At 44.0% G+C, this 14,654-nt stretch overlaps 1 protein-coding gene across 3 annotated transcripts in view; it reads left to right on the forward strand.

Moving 5' to 3' along the window:
• HIPK2 (homeodomain interacting protein kinase 2) overlaps positions 1-14,654 on the forward strand; it is a 213,064-nt gene that overhangs the window by 70,793 nt on the left and 127,617 nt on the right. The gene's annotated exons all lie outside the window — the stretch shown is intronic.

A 14,654-nucleotide genomic window follows, 5' to 3' on the forward strand; every position in this document is an offset into this window, starting at 1 on the left:
GGAAAGACTACCATTGTTTTTACTTGGCTTTGGATCACGGAGGAGAAAAACATGTTTTAGAATGTAATCTTGTTTTAAAGGCATTTCGGCCCCTGTGTTTGAAATGGAGTCGGGAAAAGGGATGAATGTGCACTGTAATATTTCTGTAAGGGACTCGGGCTCGTGGCCTGGCCAGGGACTATTGATTTCCATTTGTTATGCTTTTTATCTTTTAAACGTGGGCATGCGTGCTTTTTGGGTGAAATTCTGACCTGTACTGGGGGCCCATGTGCAGCTTCAGCATTTACATTCCACTCCAGATTGTGAAACAGAATATGCTTCCTGTGCAGCTGCATTGCATAAAGGTGATTTTCATCCTTGAAGTTTTTGCTTTGACTCAAGAAAGCAAATCCTTGTCTGAAGATTGTCTGAAGAACCACCCTGTTACTCCCACTGCCTTGACTCATAGCACCCCAAGGATTCAGAAGAGGGGTGGCACTTTTGCATAGGTGATAAAAAAGAAAGAATTTGTGTTCAGATAACAGCTGTATTTAGAAACGTGCGGGCATTGTCTCTGTTACTGTAAGTCTGCAAAACATAGGGAAATAGTGAGAAGTGAGTGTTTCTGATGACTGATTTGGTCAGTCTGCCATGGCAGTAGGTGAAGGGATGCCATGGTGGATCACTCTTTTTCTTATAGAAAGACAAGTTAGTTCCTCTGCTTCTACTAGGGGTTGCTCACCTCTTTTAAGGAGTAGGCTGGGAACTAGTGCCAGGATGTGTGCTATGTTCCCTTCAGCCACTCCTTATCAAATAACTTAGTTTTCAGATACAGAGGCCAAGCCCAGAACTGTGAGGTGGGAAAGAGTTAATTTTCACAGCAGTGGGAACTTTGACAGTGTAGCATTGCAGTAGCTGATTTTTATCTATTAGTCCTTTGCTCTGAAGGAGGCCAAAAAAAATGTAGTTTATACCTCAGAAGAGGCTTATTAAATGAAATACTCCACCTGATGACAGTCCCATCCTCCAGGGGAGATGGGTTTCTGCTGTAAATATGCAAACCCTTTTAGGGTTGCAATTGCCTTGCTGTGTGGAGGGGGAAAATAATGATAATATGGGCATTTTGTTGTTGAGTTATCTGTGAGCCTGCATTGGCAGCCTAGGTCCCAGGCTGAAAGACAGAAGGGGCAGCCAAAATGAAATGTGATAGAAAACAGAAATGAAAGAGAAAAATTGTTGATTCTCAGTAACAAGCAAAGAGTGTTTTCTGTGACAGTCCCCCGGGGAAGAAAAGGTTTGATAAAATTTGCTTTTCATTCTTTGAAACGTTATTCCTGCCCAGCCTGAAACTGCAGCTTGTTAGATAATAAGTCCAGCTTTCCTCATTCCTCTCCTGCTTTCCATTCCTGAGCTGATGTAGAGGGAAAGGACAACAGTTCACCAAGAAATGCTAGCTGGGATGAATTACATCAGCAGGGGGCTGCTGATGAAGCTAAATTCAAGTCATGGGGAAAATTCATATTCTTCTTCCTCATTTTCTGATAGGAAAAAAAATACAGTGCAGAATAAAGGCCTATTCTACTCCAAAGGGAGGAACTTTCATGCTGGGGGCAACATAGGACTTTACAGAGATTTTATAATAAGTCTATTTAATTTAAACATATTTTGCTTGCTAGGGTGATAAAAGGAATGATGGAATGACATTAAGAATTGGTAAATTTAAGCTGAATGTCAAGAAAACTTCCTACTGGTAAAACTCATTAGATTGTGGAATAGTCTCTCTGGGGAAGTGACAGAAACCTCATTGCTCAAAACATTTAAAACCAGGCTAGACAAAGCCCTAGGGACTATGCCGTAGAGGACAGTTGTCAAGTGGCAGGAAGAGTATGTAGATGATGTAGTAAGTGTTTTATTGGCCAGGTGCTCCTGTGTGGCCTGGCCATTTTGCACCGCACTGGTAGGGTAATCTGGTCCTAACAGCAGTTTAATCAGTCCAGAGAGGATCAGTCCAGTGATCATCTGATGACATAGAAGTGACATAAGGGATCTTACTGCACTTACCCGCCCTTCTGCTGTTGCACCTGGCATAATAGGAGTCTTTGGAGGAGAAGGGCCTGACCCTGAGTATGCTCCTGGGTTATGCTGATACCAGGCAGGTTTTTCGGCCCCCGTGGGCTGGTGTAATATAGCAAGAGGGGGCTGATCTGAGTCCTGTCTCAGAGTCAGGGGAATGCAAAATGAGCTTTGCATTCTTTTTTTCCATACCACCCCCGTGTGTGACTCGTGCAGTTTAGAGCCACCCCAAAGTCTGCCCTTACTGGTATGATTCATGACCAATTTGTGATTTCCATCAGTGTCTACTAGCAATTCTCATGAAACTCAGTGGGAGCTGCTGAAGCTCACCACCTTTGAAATCAGTTGAGATGTCCAACATTTGTGATTGCATGTCGCACTGCTTTCCTTTAGCTTTGTTTCTCTTCTTCTGTATGCTCTTTTATAGCCATTTGTTGGAGGTAACATCCAGGACCTTTCACATCCCACATTTTGGTAACAAAACATTCTTGTTTTACCTCTGCCTTCTGGACCTTACAACTGAGGGGACCTTTATGGGACTCTGTTAGCTATCATGAGAGGACAGAATAAAACACTCCATCTTCCCAGAGGCTAATAATCCATTTCTCTCTGTGCTCCTATGTCAAACACAAGAATGGAGGGCCAGGACAGAGATTACTTCAAAGATTGCTCCTTTTATTCTCAGGCCCCCCAAAGCCCAGGTAGTCTCTATCATCAGTTTAAGCAATCTCAGGGCCTCTCTACTTTGTGTTTTGTCGCTTATGGGCTGTGCACCATAGCTGAGTGTACAATGCTCTAGCCATAATGTGGCTTACACTGAATCCATCTCATGTACCCCCTATGACATGAACTGCAGATGAACCAAATCAAGAGCTGTTGTGGCATCGTTTCACTCTTCAGTGAACCCCTTGACTGCTGGGAAATCCTCACTGAGCCATTTCTCTCTTTATGCCATGACTATGGTGTAAAGGTGCCAGTGTCACAAGAGAGTCAACAGCACTACCTGTCCCAAGCCAAAATTTCTCTTGGGGTAACTAAGGGAGAACGTAAACAAGAACCTAGCTGATGGTAGTGGTGCTCCTTCCTTTTTCGTGTCCTTGTGACAAAGTGTTTAGCAGAAATCATAGATTTCATTGGAATCTGACAGGCCATGCCAGGACAGCTTCTGTTGTGGCCTCGAACATGGTACTAGTGTAAACTTGTGAAGGATGAGCAGACATTTCGCCTACATACTGACTCCCAGCTAGTGCATGTATGCATTAAGAGCTCAAGCTGGCTAAAGGCAATGGTTAAACCTACTTTTGACTTGATTGGGAACATACCCATTGGTAAAGGTAATGGCTTCTGACTCTTTTCCCCTTTGCAATCCTGAGAACTGGGCTCAGCAGGTTGCAACTACTGTCAGTATGTTTTTTTTCATGTGAAAGGAAAGAAACCTGTCCTAGACTGCAAAACAGAAGCAGAGTCCCCCTCTCCATCCTCCCCAACTGTGCTGTTCTCACTGACAGCTGTGCCTAGTCCACCCACACCAGAAGCAGAGGTATAACAAGTTCATCGAGCACCTGGGATGGGGAAGGGAAAGGTGTGGCTGAGGTATGGGAAGTCTGAGCTGCTCAAGCTACTGCTTCTGCTCTGGAAGTATCAGCTCCAGAGGCAGCAGCCCTGTGGCTGGGCTCCCTGAGAGCCATCCTGGTGCTCTATCCATTCCCCTTCGCCCCCACAGACACAGATATATTGGCTTTGGCAAAGGCTTGAGGGGGAGAGCAGGGAAAGCACCATTACATTTGCCCCACTCGCTCCCTGCCCTCCAGAAACCCCACTTGGTGTGGCACACCCCTGACTATCTCCTATGGCCAGGCACCGGCAGCACGAGTTTGCTCTTGCATGGCAAAGACTCATGGCAGGGAGAGATTCTGGTTCCCCTTTATAGTCGGTGCCCAAGGCTGGAGCCTTGCTCGCCCCTCCCTAGTTACACTATTGCCACCACCAGGGATCATCCTCATGCCAGATATGATGGTTTTATAGCTGAAGAGCAAGTACACTTGCATGCTTTCCTCCCCCTACCCCAAATCATTGATCAGCCACTCGGAGATGATCCCACATGGTTCTAATTTAGTGTTAAGCTTCTTACATGAGCCTTTGCAGCTAAGGCAGGGATTTTGTCAGCATTGTGGTCAGAGATGTCATTGCAAAGTGGGTGTATGTGATGAGGATAAGCTTTCTTTCCCCCCTCTTCAACTTGTACATTTACAGTAAAATAAAACTTCAACCCAACCAACATGCATCATGTCTCACTCCTGTCCTGCCTTATGCCTAACTGTTGCGGAAAATGGCACTTGTGGATACAGCTGATTGCTGCTTTCCCAGGTCTAATATACAGAAGAGTTCCTAACGTGTATCCCAATAATCACGGGCTTTGTCCTTGTCAGACATCACAAGAAGTCATGATGCCATGAATTAAGGAGGATTGGATCTGATCAGTGAGCCTTTGGAGAGAAGGTTGAGTGGGGCCTTAATCACAGTGTATTTTGTATTTTGGTTCTGCATGCAGAACCAAAAATTAGTAATAGAGGGGCCTTCCTATATAACAAAGGTTGAACAATATCCAATGGTTGGGAGTTGTAGCTAGACAGATTCAGGCTAGAAATGATGCACACATTTTAACAGTGAGGAGAATTAATTGTTGGAGCCATTGACCAGGGGCTGTTATGGTTTCTGTATCCATGCAATTTTTAAATGGTATGTTTTCTTTTTTTTCCTAAGGGGATGCTCTAGTTCCAACAAGAATTAATTCAGGGAAGTCCTGTGCTCTGTTCTGTACAGAAGGTCAGCCTAGTTGATCATGGTGGACCCTTCTGTCCTTATAATCTATGAGTCTATGAATAAAATGCTTCCAAGGAGAACCTAGATTTAGTGAAAAGTGATAACTGCGATTGAGCAGGTATCTTTCTTTTGTCTGTGTCAGTGCTCATCTTTTTATGTTGGGATGGCCTAGCACTGAGCGTTGGGTGACACAGTTTTGGAATCCATGTAAAACTGAGGCCCTGGCTTCATGCATTCATGAAGGTCACAAAGTACTTTGTTTAAAAATAAGGATATTAATTCCAGTCAGACTGCAGTTTGGGGGTTTGCATTTTACATTGCAGATTCCCTTATCTTCCAGCTGGATATACTCTTCTTTACGTTTAATCTGCTGGACAGTATTTCTGTCTATTGCTAAAACAGCTTCATTGTTCACCCCAGAAATGGTTGCATTTCTCTGGTGGGTGAAATGCCTCATAAAGTGAAGTATACCTAATATATAATACACTCTGCAATCTTTGAGTATGTAAAACCCTGAAAATATAAGATTATGGGTATAACCTTTGTCCTATAATCAAATAAAGATACGTTTTGGCCTTATTTAAAAAAACAAACATTCTGTATATAGCATATGTGTGTGGGACTTGGCATGTTTATTTTGCAAGTGGACAGTACTGAAATTATACCAGTGATCATTTTGGAAATGTGGTTATGGTTATCATTATTGCCATACTTTTAAATGCTGCAGGAAAATGCATAGATACTATATACAAAGGCTCCCTGCAGTATCTAAACATGCTAGCAGTTCCATATTATTTGCTTGTTGGATGACAAATACTTAAAATATCTTAGCTGGGAAATATTCTTATCTCACTGAATTACTGGTTTCTTTTGACTAATTGTGTTAGCCTGGCCAGGTGACCATTAGTTTTTCAGAAGGTGAGAAGTTAGAACTGGGCATAGTGCTTCCTGACCCTTAGCTCTGTTAAAGCACCTCAGGCATTTATATGCATGCTCTGGGAGTGAGGGTGGGGTGAGGTGGGAGGCACTTTAATTAGAGCAGCTCTGAGAGCCACTTTTATTAAAATGCCTGAAGCATCCTGTGTATCAGCATCCCTGCATAAAAAAATGGTGGTGGGTGCACTTTAACTAAAACTCATTTAACAAGCTTTAGTTAAAGTGCCCCTGTTGCCATATTTCAGTGCAGGGATGCTGCTACATGTGACACTGGAATCTGCTGGAGCATGATAATTGCCACACTCCAGCAAACCTGATTAATTGAGTCTGCTCCAACCTGCTGTAATTACAGTGTATCAGAACAGCCTTGCTGCATGTGTATAGGTGCCCCTCGTTTCTGATCTGCACTGTTTTCTGCACAGTCAGCCTTGGGTCTTGATATACCAACACTAATGTATTTAACCTGACACACTGCACCCACACCTCTCTATAAACACCTCCACTCTAAAACTGAAACACTCTCTGCTTTCCCAAGTGTGGCACACAAAAGTTTTGCCCATCTGCTTCCATCCCACCAGCAAGTACCATACTCTGCTTTGCTTCTCCTGTACAGAATAACATAACTCCATGACATTAATGTAAACATGTGTGGGAGAACAGGGCAAGGGGATACAAAGGTGGCAGCTGCTGCTACTGACTCAGCTGATGATGACCCAGTCACCGCTACTCCCCAGGGTGCAAAACTTCTTAGTTATGCCTTTGCTTCATGGCTTTAAGAGGAATGTTCCCTCTTGGGTTTAGAATGAAATCACCAAGACCACTTTAATATAAGGGCATGTACATGTTGTGAATTGAAAGCAAAGTGCATCAGCTCAGTACATCCAGAACACCCTTTATCCCTCTGCTCAACTGCCCATTCATCTCACAGCTGAGTCATTGCATTTTCTTTCTGTGCCTTTGAGTTCTCATTTTAAAAAAGCCTGAAGAGCCATTAAGCTAGCTCTCAAGGGATTATGAAGGCGGTGGACCCTCTTGCTAGCTCCAGGGGTTCATTTCAGAGACAACTGGTCTGCTTCCCTGAACTTTTTAAAATTGAACTTGTGAGTATGAAGTCAAGGTCATGCTAAGTTCTTCCATGAAAGGCATTTCTATAATCCTCTTTACCAGCATCTTATTGCAAACAGATGGGCCCACTGGTGTGCAGATGTGCTTATGGAAACATCTCCCTCTTCTGTCTCTGTTGACATGACTGGTCCACTCTGCTTTCCATGCTGGCTCCCTACCCTCTGTTGCCTTAGTCCCAATGGATTGACTGTGGTAAAAGATACTTTGCATTAGAGTGTTTAGCAGAGACAGGCCAGAACAGTACTGTATTTTGTAAGGTCAGTGCAAGATTAGATTTCCTGATAAAATTTGGTCCATTTAATTTCTCCTCTCATTTCAGCAATAAAAAGACTCCAGGTTTCATATAATGGCTGTTATGTGCTTGGGATCACAGTGTTGCAGAATAGCCAGAACATTTTAGAGGCTTTGGGGAGGGGGAGAGGGGAGAGAATCCTATTTTAAACAATTCTGCATTGATACCAGCAATGTGACTAGCAGGCTAGAGTTTGGGTTTGTTTTTATAGAACCAAAATTCAGCTGGAGAGGTTTTGGAAAACTAACATAAGAGGATTAATTGAATCTCTGTTTCATTTTCTCCAAAACAAAAAAGTTTGCAGGGAAATTGAAGTTTCTTGAAAGCTTTTGATTTTGTCCCATCTGTCTGAGGGTCACACCAGGATGGTTTTTGGTTTTGTAAAACCAAGGCAGGGGGATTCTATGCCCCCTTCCTTTAAATCCCTATTAAATATGATCTGCACCACAGAATGGGGAGGGTACTCCTACTCTCCTCTGGATACAGGACACACATTCTGTATAATCCAGATTTACTCCTTTAGAGTGGGCATTGGGATTTACTGGCTGCCTGTACACATGCTGGTTTAGAACAAGTCAGAGCAGACTCGATTAATCTGTCTTCACAGATTTCATAGACGTTAGGGCTGGAAGAGACCTCAGAAGATCATCGAATCCAGCCCCCTGCCCCAGGGGCAGGAATTCAGCTAGGGTCTGTTTAATTAGTCTGTCTGATTAATTAGTCTGCTCCTTATTCTAATTAGAATGCTCCAGCATAGCCTCACTGTCATGTGTATAAGCCCCTACACATTTTAAAATGGCTGTGGGGGCACTTTATCTAACTTTTATTAAATAAGCTTTAGATAAAGCATCCCATGGCCATTTTTAAATGTATGGGGGCTTAAAATATATGACAGTGAGGTGTTTTAATTAGAGTGGCTCTCTGGGAACTGCTTTAAATAAAATACCCACCCACCATTAAGCATGTGTATAGGCAGCACTAAAAACAACTAATCCTCCTTACACTGCACCCTAAGCTGTCTTTTCAAGCCTGCCTGCCTTGAAGACATTCCTTGCTAACCTTTCTTATTCATACCTCTAGTTCCTTCTGTTGGAGACAGACAAAACTCAGTTCCTTTCTTTATCCTGCTGAAGTTTACAAGATACTCCTTGCACTATGACTCAGCAGGATTTAATCTCTCTTTGCTGGAGTCAGCATCTGATCTCAGAGTGACTCCGCATAGGAGTGCTGCATCCTCCTGCAGGGTCTTAAAGTCTTCTGTCGCGTTACAGGGAGATTCAAAAAAGGGGCTGTCTGTTTATTCATTAAGCAAATAGTTAAAATATGCCCAGTTATACAGACCAGGATATGCAAACATAAAATGCTGTCTGTGTGGAAGAAGAGAGTTCTTCAAGCTAAAGAAAATTCACCAAACAGCCCATCCACACTTACTATCCCCAAAAGAAAGAGAAAGTTTTTATGCTGTCTTGAAAGTTAAATTAACCTATGACCTTTGTTTTCATTCCTGTTTTATCAGCCTCTGTCTCGGGAATTTAGTTATTATGAACTTAGTGGCATGCCTCTAGCCATTGAGGAGGGGTTGTAGTTTCTGGTGGGCTTAGTCCTGCTGTCACTTTACTATGTAATTAGTAGATCCCTCTCTTTTTTAGCAATGGAAAAAATGACTTCTAGGGTGGAGGCCTCTCTCCTCAGAATGCTGGAAGTTACAGTCCCTGGATTGGGGAAATCTAGGAAGTGTATGATAGAACCACTCCAGCAGCTCTCCGCTTTATGGTGGCTCAGTAGCAAATACGGCAGCGCAGATGGTCAGAGAACAGGATTCGTATGTTCCTAGTGGCTAACAATGCCTTTCTGGTAAGGAGGCTCAGTTGTACTACACTGGGTGTCTGGTTTCCAAATGCTGCAATAATCCGATGAGACTGAAAGGCACAGATCTGATAGAAAAGGGTGTCAGTATCCCACCAGACACAGATTAAAAGAGAATCTCCATTCATAGAAGGACAACTGGAAATTCAGCAGAATCTCAAGGCTTAGGCTTTAGCCCATCTGTTACCTTGTCTTTTTGGTATTTTTCCTTTGGTTTTTTTATTGCTGTGGTTATTTGCATTTAAAAGAATGTTTGTTTCTTAAGAGTTCATCATTTCCAGCTGCCTTATCTTCCCCACCTGAAGTTGCAATCCCTCTGTTAGTGGCAACACAATTGGTTAATATGGAAATGGATAGGTTTTCCAATGAGATGAACAGAGGAGAATGAGGACTTAAGGTGAGGGAAGAAGCAGCCGGAGCAGATGAACGTTTGAGCAAAGAATCCATTTTTATGAAAATGGCCATAGTACAAAAGAACAAGGGAAATACGGGGTGTTGGGGGGGAAGGGAAGGGAAATGTAAATTTGTTTCTAAAAAAAGGCATGTTTTCCCGGAGATCAGCAGCTCTTTAAGTGTGTTGGTAATTCTACAATGCAGCAGGTGCAAACCTTTAAAAAGAAGCAGTGCCTCCTGAAATACACCTCCCCACAGCTTTGGAGTGCCTGCATGTATGTTTCTTTTGAATGGAAGGATATTTTTGTGAGTCAGGCATTGACAGGGACTTAGATTTCTAGTCCCAGCTGTGGGTAAACTCAGGCATGTCATTTAGTTTCCCTGTGTCTCAGCTCCCCAGCTCCATCGTCTTGGATAATAACATTTCTGTTCTCCCACCTCACTTTCTGTCTTGTTCAGTTGCCTGTTAGACTCACTGGGCAGGAATGCTCTGTCAGTGGTGCTCAATCTTTTGGCCCCATGGGCCAAATGAGTGGTGTGAGGCCAGTCTGTGGGCCAGTTCAGACCCCACACGCTAGGATTGGGTGCTGCACTGTCTACCTGGCCCCTGCATGCCCAGATCAGGCCCCACATGGTCTTGGCTGGCTCCCATGTGCCATGATTGGGCCCTGGGGTCCCTGCCAGCCCTGCAAGCTGGGAGCAGATCCCGCATGCTGAGATTGAGCCCCTGTGCCACCCTCCATGCCCAGTGTAGAGCACAGGGCCATGCTATCTAGCCCACAGGGCTCCCCATGGGTCCAGAAACTTGGCAGCAGGGGAGCAGTGGGGCCCTATTCCTGAGTAGGACACTACTATTGTACAGATACAATTATTGAGTGATCCTATGCATGGATTCAATCCTGTGCATTGACTGATCCTGAGCATGGACTGAGATAACCAAAGGAACAAATCCTTGATAGCACTTGAGAGCAGAGATGCTTGTCTTGGCAAAGCCACAGGGACACTTTGTCACGGAATGGGACTGCGGAACCCCAAAATAGTTGCAGAGTGGCATCTAGCCACACTGCTCGGTCTGTGTCACTGTCTCACATTGTGCTGGACTGGACAAAGGCTGTGGTTCATACATTATGATGCAAGAGCAGGACATTGCACTGCTATTCTTTTGTGCTGTTTTGTGGTTTCTTGTAACTTCCAACTCAACAGAGGCATAACAGGGCAACTCTGGTCCTTGGGCAGCACACAGGCCAGTGGTGGTTGCTAGGCTTCTGGCCATAGTGATGCAGCTGGCTGGCAGATGCACTGGCTGCTATTTTTGTGCCCCCTCCCAGCCAAGGTAGCATCACGGGCTGCCGCCTTGGTTGCTCTCTCTTAGTTATGTTACTGCAGCTGAGCCCTGATGAAAGATGATACAGCTCCTGTGGGTTCAGTGGAGCTGTTGTGTTTACATCATGGTGATATCCAATCCTGCATCTCCTCTTTTTCATCCTGGCTTTTAGGAAACAAGGAAGCTTCTTCCTATGCTCTTTCTCCTTTCCCTCCAGGGCTGCTCTTGGGGCTGAGGAAGGGTCCTGGTGACTCTAATCTTCCTCATGCTGTATGATGCATACAATATGGCCTGGTGAGTTTTGCTGCTGTGAAACTCAAAGGAGTGATAGGCAGGCCATTGGATTTCACAAGAATTTTAAATTGCTTCTGAGCCACAAACTGAGCCTAGTGGTTGTAGAGGAATACAGTGCATTTGAATGGGGAGGGAGGAGGTACAGGGTGGGATGAGGGTTCATTCCTTTGAAGGTCAGTGTTTCTCCCAGTTGGTGCTGGGCAAAAGTTTCAAGGAAGGCAAGAGTGATCAAGCATGGGAATAGGCTACCTAGGGAAATTGTGGAATCTCCATCTTTGGAAACTGTCAAAAGCAGGTTAGACAGACACTTTAGGGCATTTTTACACATGTATGTGTCACAGCGCTGGCTGCTTTGAAAAGCGCCTTCTGCTGCGATGTATGCAGTTGTATAAGCGGCAAAATGTGCATCAGCGTTGAGAAAATGGTGGCAGTGCACTTTTGGACTAAAACACATTGGAGGTGCTTTAGTTCAAAAGTGCACTGCCACCATTTTCTGCATGCTGACACACATTTCGCCACTTATACAACTGCACGCCACGTGGTGCAGGTTGCCTCAGCTCATGTGTGGAGCAGACTCAAATTAATTTTAATGATTAATTGAGTCTGCAAGTAATTGAGTCTGCTCCAAAGCAGCAGATCTCCGGCATGTCGCTGGAAAAAAAGTATGTGTATAAATGCCCTTAGCTGGGATGGTTTAGTCAGGGATGATCCTGCCTTGAGCGGGGAGCTGGACTAGGTGACCTTGTGAGGTCCCTTCCAGCCCTACTTTCCCATGATCCTAGGAAAAAAAAACATTTCAGTTATGAAACAAACATGCTTTGACTGCATCTGTGCTCAAATACCACCTTCAGTCAAGCAAAATCATGATCTGCTCGGTAATATTAAGCTAAACTTTGTTACTAGTCTGCCCAGCTCCATGTATATGTGGTCAGGAGCCATAGGACTGAGTGGCTGCAGCCTCCGTGAGTTATTGACCAAGAGCAGCATCCTGGTATAGTATCTCATGTCTGGTTTTGCTGCTTAACTAATATTCGTAAAGTTAAGAGTAGGGGCAGGAATTCAAGGTTATAGTCCTCCTACATAAGGCTGAGCCACAGATATTTTTCTTTGGTATTATCTCTCTGATATTACCATCACCAGAATGAGCAGGTCACAGGATTTCCTGCCTTTTATTTTTCTTCTTTTAAGCTTTAAAAGCACAGCCAGTCTCTTTCTGGGCTGCATGATGAAGCCAGTTTTTTCCTGGGCTGCATGATGAAGTGATATAAAATTCAAGGTCACTCTCTTATTTACTGTACCAGGGCAGGGCCTGAAATGGCTACAAAGAGTTTGTTTTATTTAGCAACAGCTATTGGAAAAAAAAGAAAAAAAAGCAATGGAAAAAGAAAACAGAATCAGAGGGTGTGGACACATGTAACAGTTGAACTGTTCCCAGATGTCACTGGTTGAAAACTGGTTCATGACTGTTTCGAGTAAGAGGTGTTGCCCAAGCATGGCCACCCTCTAGGCACTGAAGTGCTGTGGCTCTGACACCAGAGGGTGGGAGTGAGCACCCAGCCTCACATGAGGCGAGTGAGAGTGGGCAGTGCTTGCACCCATGATCTGCACCAACAGTGCAAGGGAACTCATTGATAAGAATTGCCAGAAAAAGAATGAAAAAGGGGCACTAGAGTTTTAGCTATATGCAGGCAGTTACTGCAGTGGGAGGGTGAGGAGTGATGCAGTGTGGGACATGTAACACAGATCTGGTTCAAAAGCATACTTGATTTTTCAGATACACTTTTGAACCACTCCGCAGGCTTGGATATGGCTGAAAACAGAGGCCAGGTTTAACCTGGGGCTGATTAGCCCTAGCTGTGACTTCCATAAAAACAGATGTGGGACGGTGTATACACACAGAGCTTGCATGGCAATTAACTCAAATTAGCTGCTCTTGTCCTAGGGCAAAGTGTTCATTGGGATATTTCACAGGTACTTAATGTGGAACAATAGGTTGGACCTCTGTAAGATCCCAGAATAAAAGGCTCTGTCCTGGAAGAAATCCAATATCTGTTGTCTGTTTTTAGCCTATTGTCTACTTCAGGTTTAGACTGCATTTAAGCTGGTCTAAATGTTAAGTATATCCATACTCAATACTGCCCTGCTTCAGCCTGGGCTTCTGACTTAGTAGAGTGCTGCTTCTCAGTGACTCAGAGGCAGACTGCATAGTGGTACCCTAGGGTGGGTTGGGAAGGGACATACCACAGTACGCTGCTGTGTACTTTCCTTTGCATTGTCATTCCTTAGATACTATACAATTAGGAGGGCCATAACAGAGGCCAGAATAGGACTTAGCTCTCTAAAATGACAAGTGAAAGACTGAGCTGGTTATTGATTTCCTTGGCTTGGCACTCTTCAGTTTTCTTTCCTTTTGTTCTCTTCCAGTCAAATCACATTTTAAGCATGAAAAGGGGAATAGAATAGGGAAAGGAAACTCCTTTTCTCAGGTATAGTGGCAGGGTGGCAGCAGCAGTGATAGCTGGCCTTAAGTACAGGAGGCTCCCAAGCACTGCTCCCAGAATGAAGGGCTGTGGAAAGAGAAAGTGCTGAAATAACATTTTATTTCATGATAGTGTATGCCATTCTCCAGTTACGGCAAGACATTTGTGGGTCACTGCACTCACTGGCTAATAGTAGGAGGAGAGGCTGCTAGGAACCAGAATGAGCTGATCTAGTGCTAACATTCCTCATGTCTTGAAGCGTGAAAGTAAGAATAGTTATTAGTAAGGAGATTCATCATCTGTGTATGTTGAATGAGAAGGCAGTGCTGATGATACCTTTTATACAGCATTTCAGTGCATAATCTGCTCAGGTACCTAATACTTGAATATATCAGCCAAAACCTGTAGTCCATCCTGTCTCAAAGATTGCATTCAGCAGACAAGACTTTCACATGTTACCCAGAGTGTGCTTGTTATACACATGAGTACTTCCATTAGGACTGAGTTTCCCCAGTGTGGTGAATTTGGGAATAGCATGATATTGGTCTTATAAAGAGCCACCCCACTGCTTCGTAGTTGTGTCTCTAGCCAAGTGATTGGGGTTGGATCATAAGATATTGCATCAGAACAAGTAGAGGTGATCACACATCACAAATACAACTTGATTAATACCAGTAAATAAAAAGAGTGAGAAGTTCCTGAGCTCCATATTCCCTTCAGACTCTGTAATATCGGTGTCCCAAGTTTCTGCCTTAGCTCCTACAGATACTTTAAATTAGCCCCAGCTGGGTGTAATACAGCTAATTATCAGGAAACAGCTGACAGACATGAGACTTCATGTACCCCCTTTCAGTGGGAAATTAATTTGTTTAGGCCCTTCGACCTGTGTTAGACAATGTATGAAATATATCTCACATACCCCCTGATGAGGCTTCATGCACCCCCTGGGGGTACATGTACCCCTGGTTCAGAACCACTGAGCTGGAAGAAAGGAGCATCCTCAACCAGGTGAGAATTGCTACCTTGGTTGGTTAAGATTAGTCCCATCTCTTGACTTTAGCTGTGGTGT

Source organism: Gavialis gangeticus, unplaced genomic scaffold, assembly GCF_001723915.1.
Source record: "Gavialis gangeticus isolate Ggan-Ray unplaced genomic scaffold, GavGan_comp1, whole genome shotgun sequence".
NCBI classification, from domain to species: domain Eukaryota; kingdom Metazoa; phylum Chordata; order Crocodylia; family Gavialidae; genus Gavialis; species Gavialis gangeticus.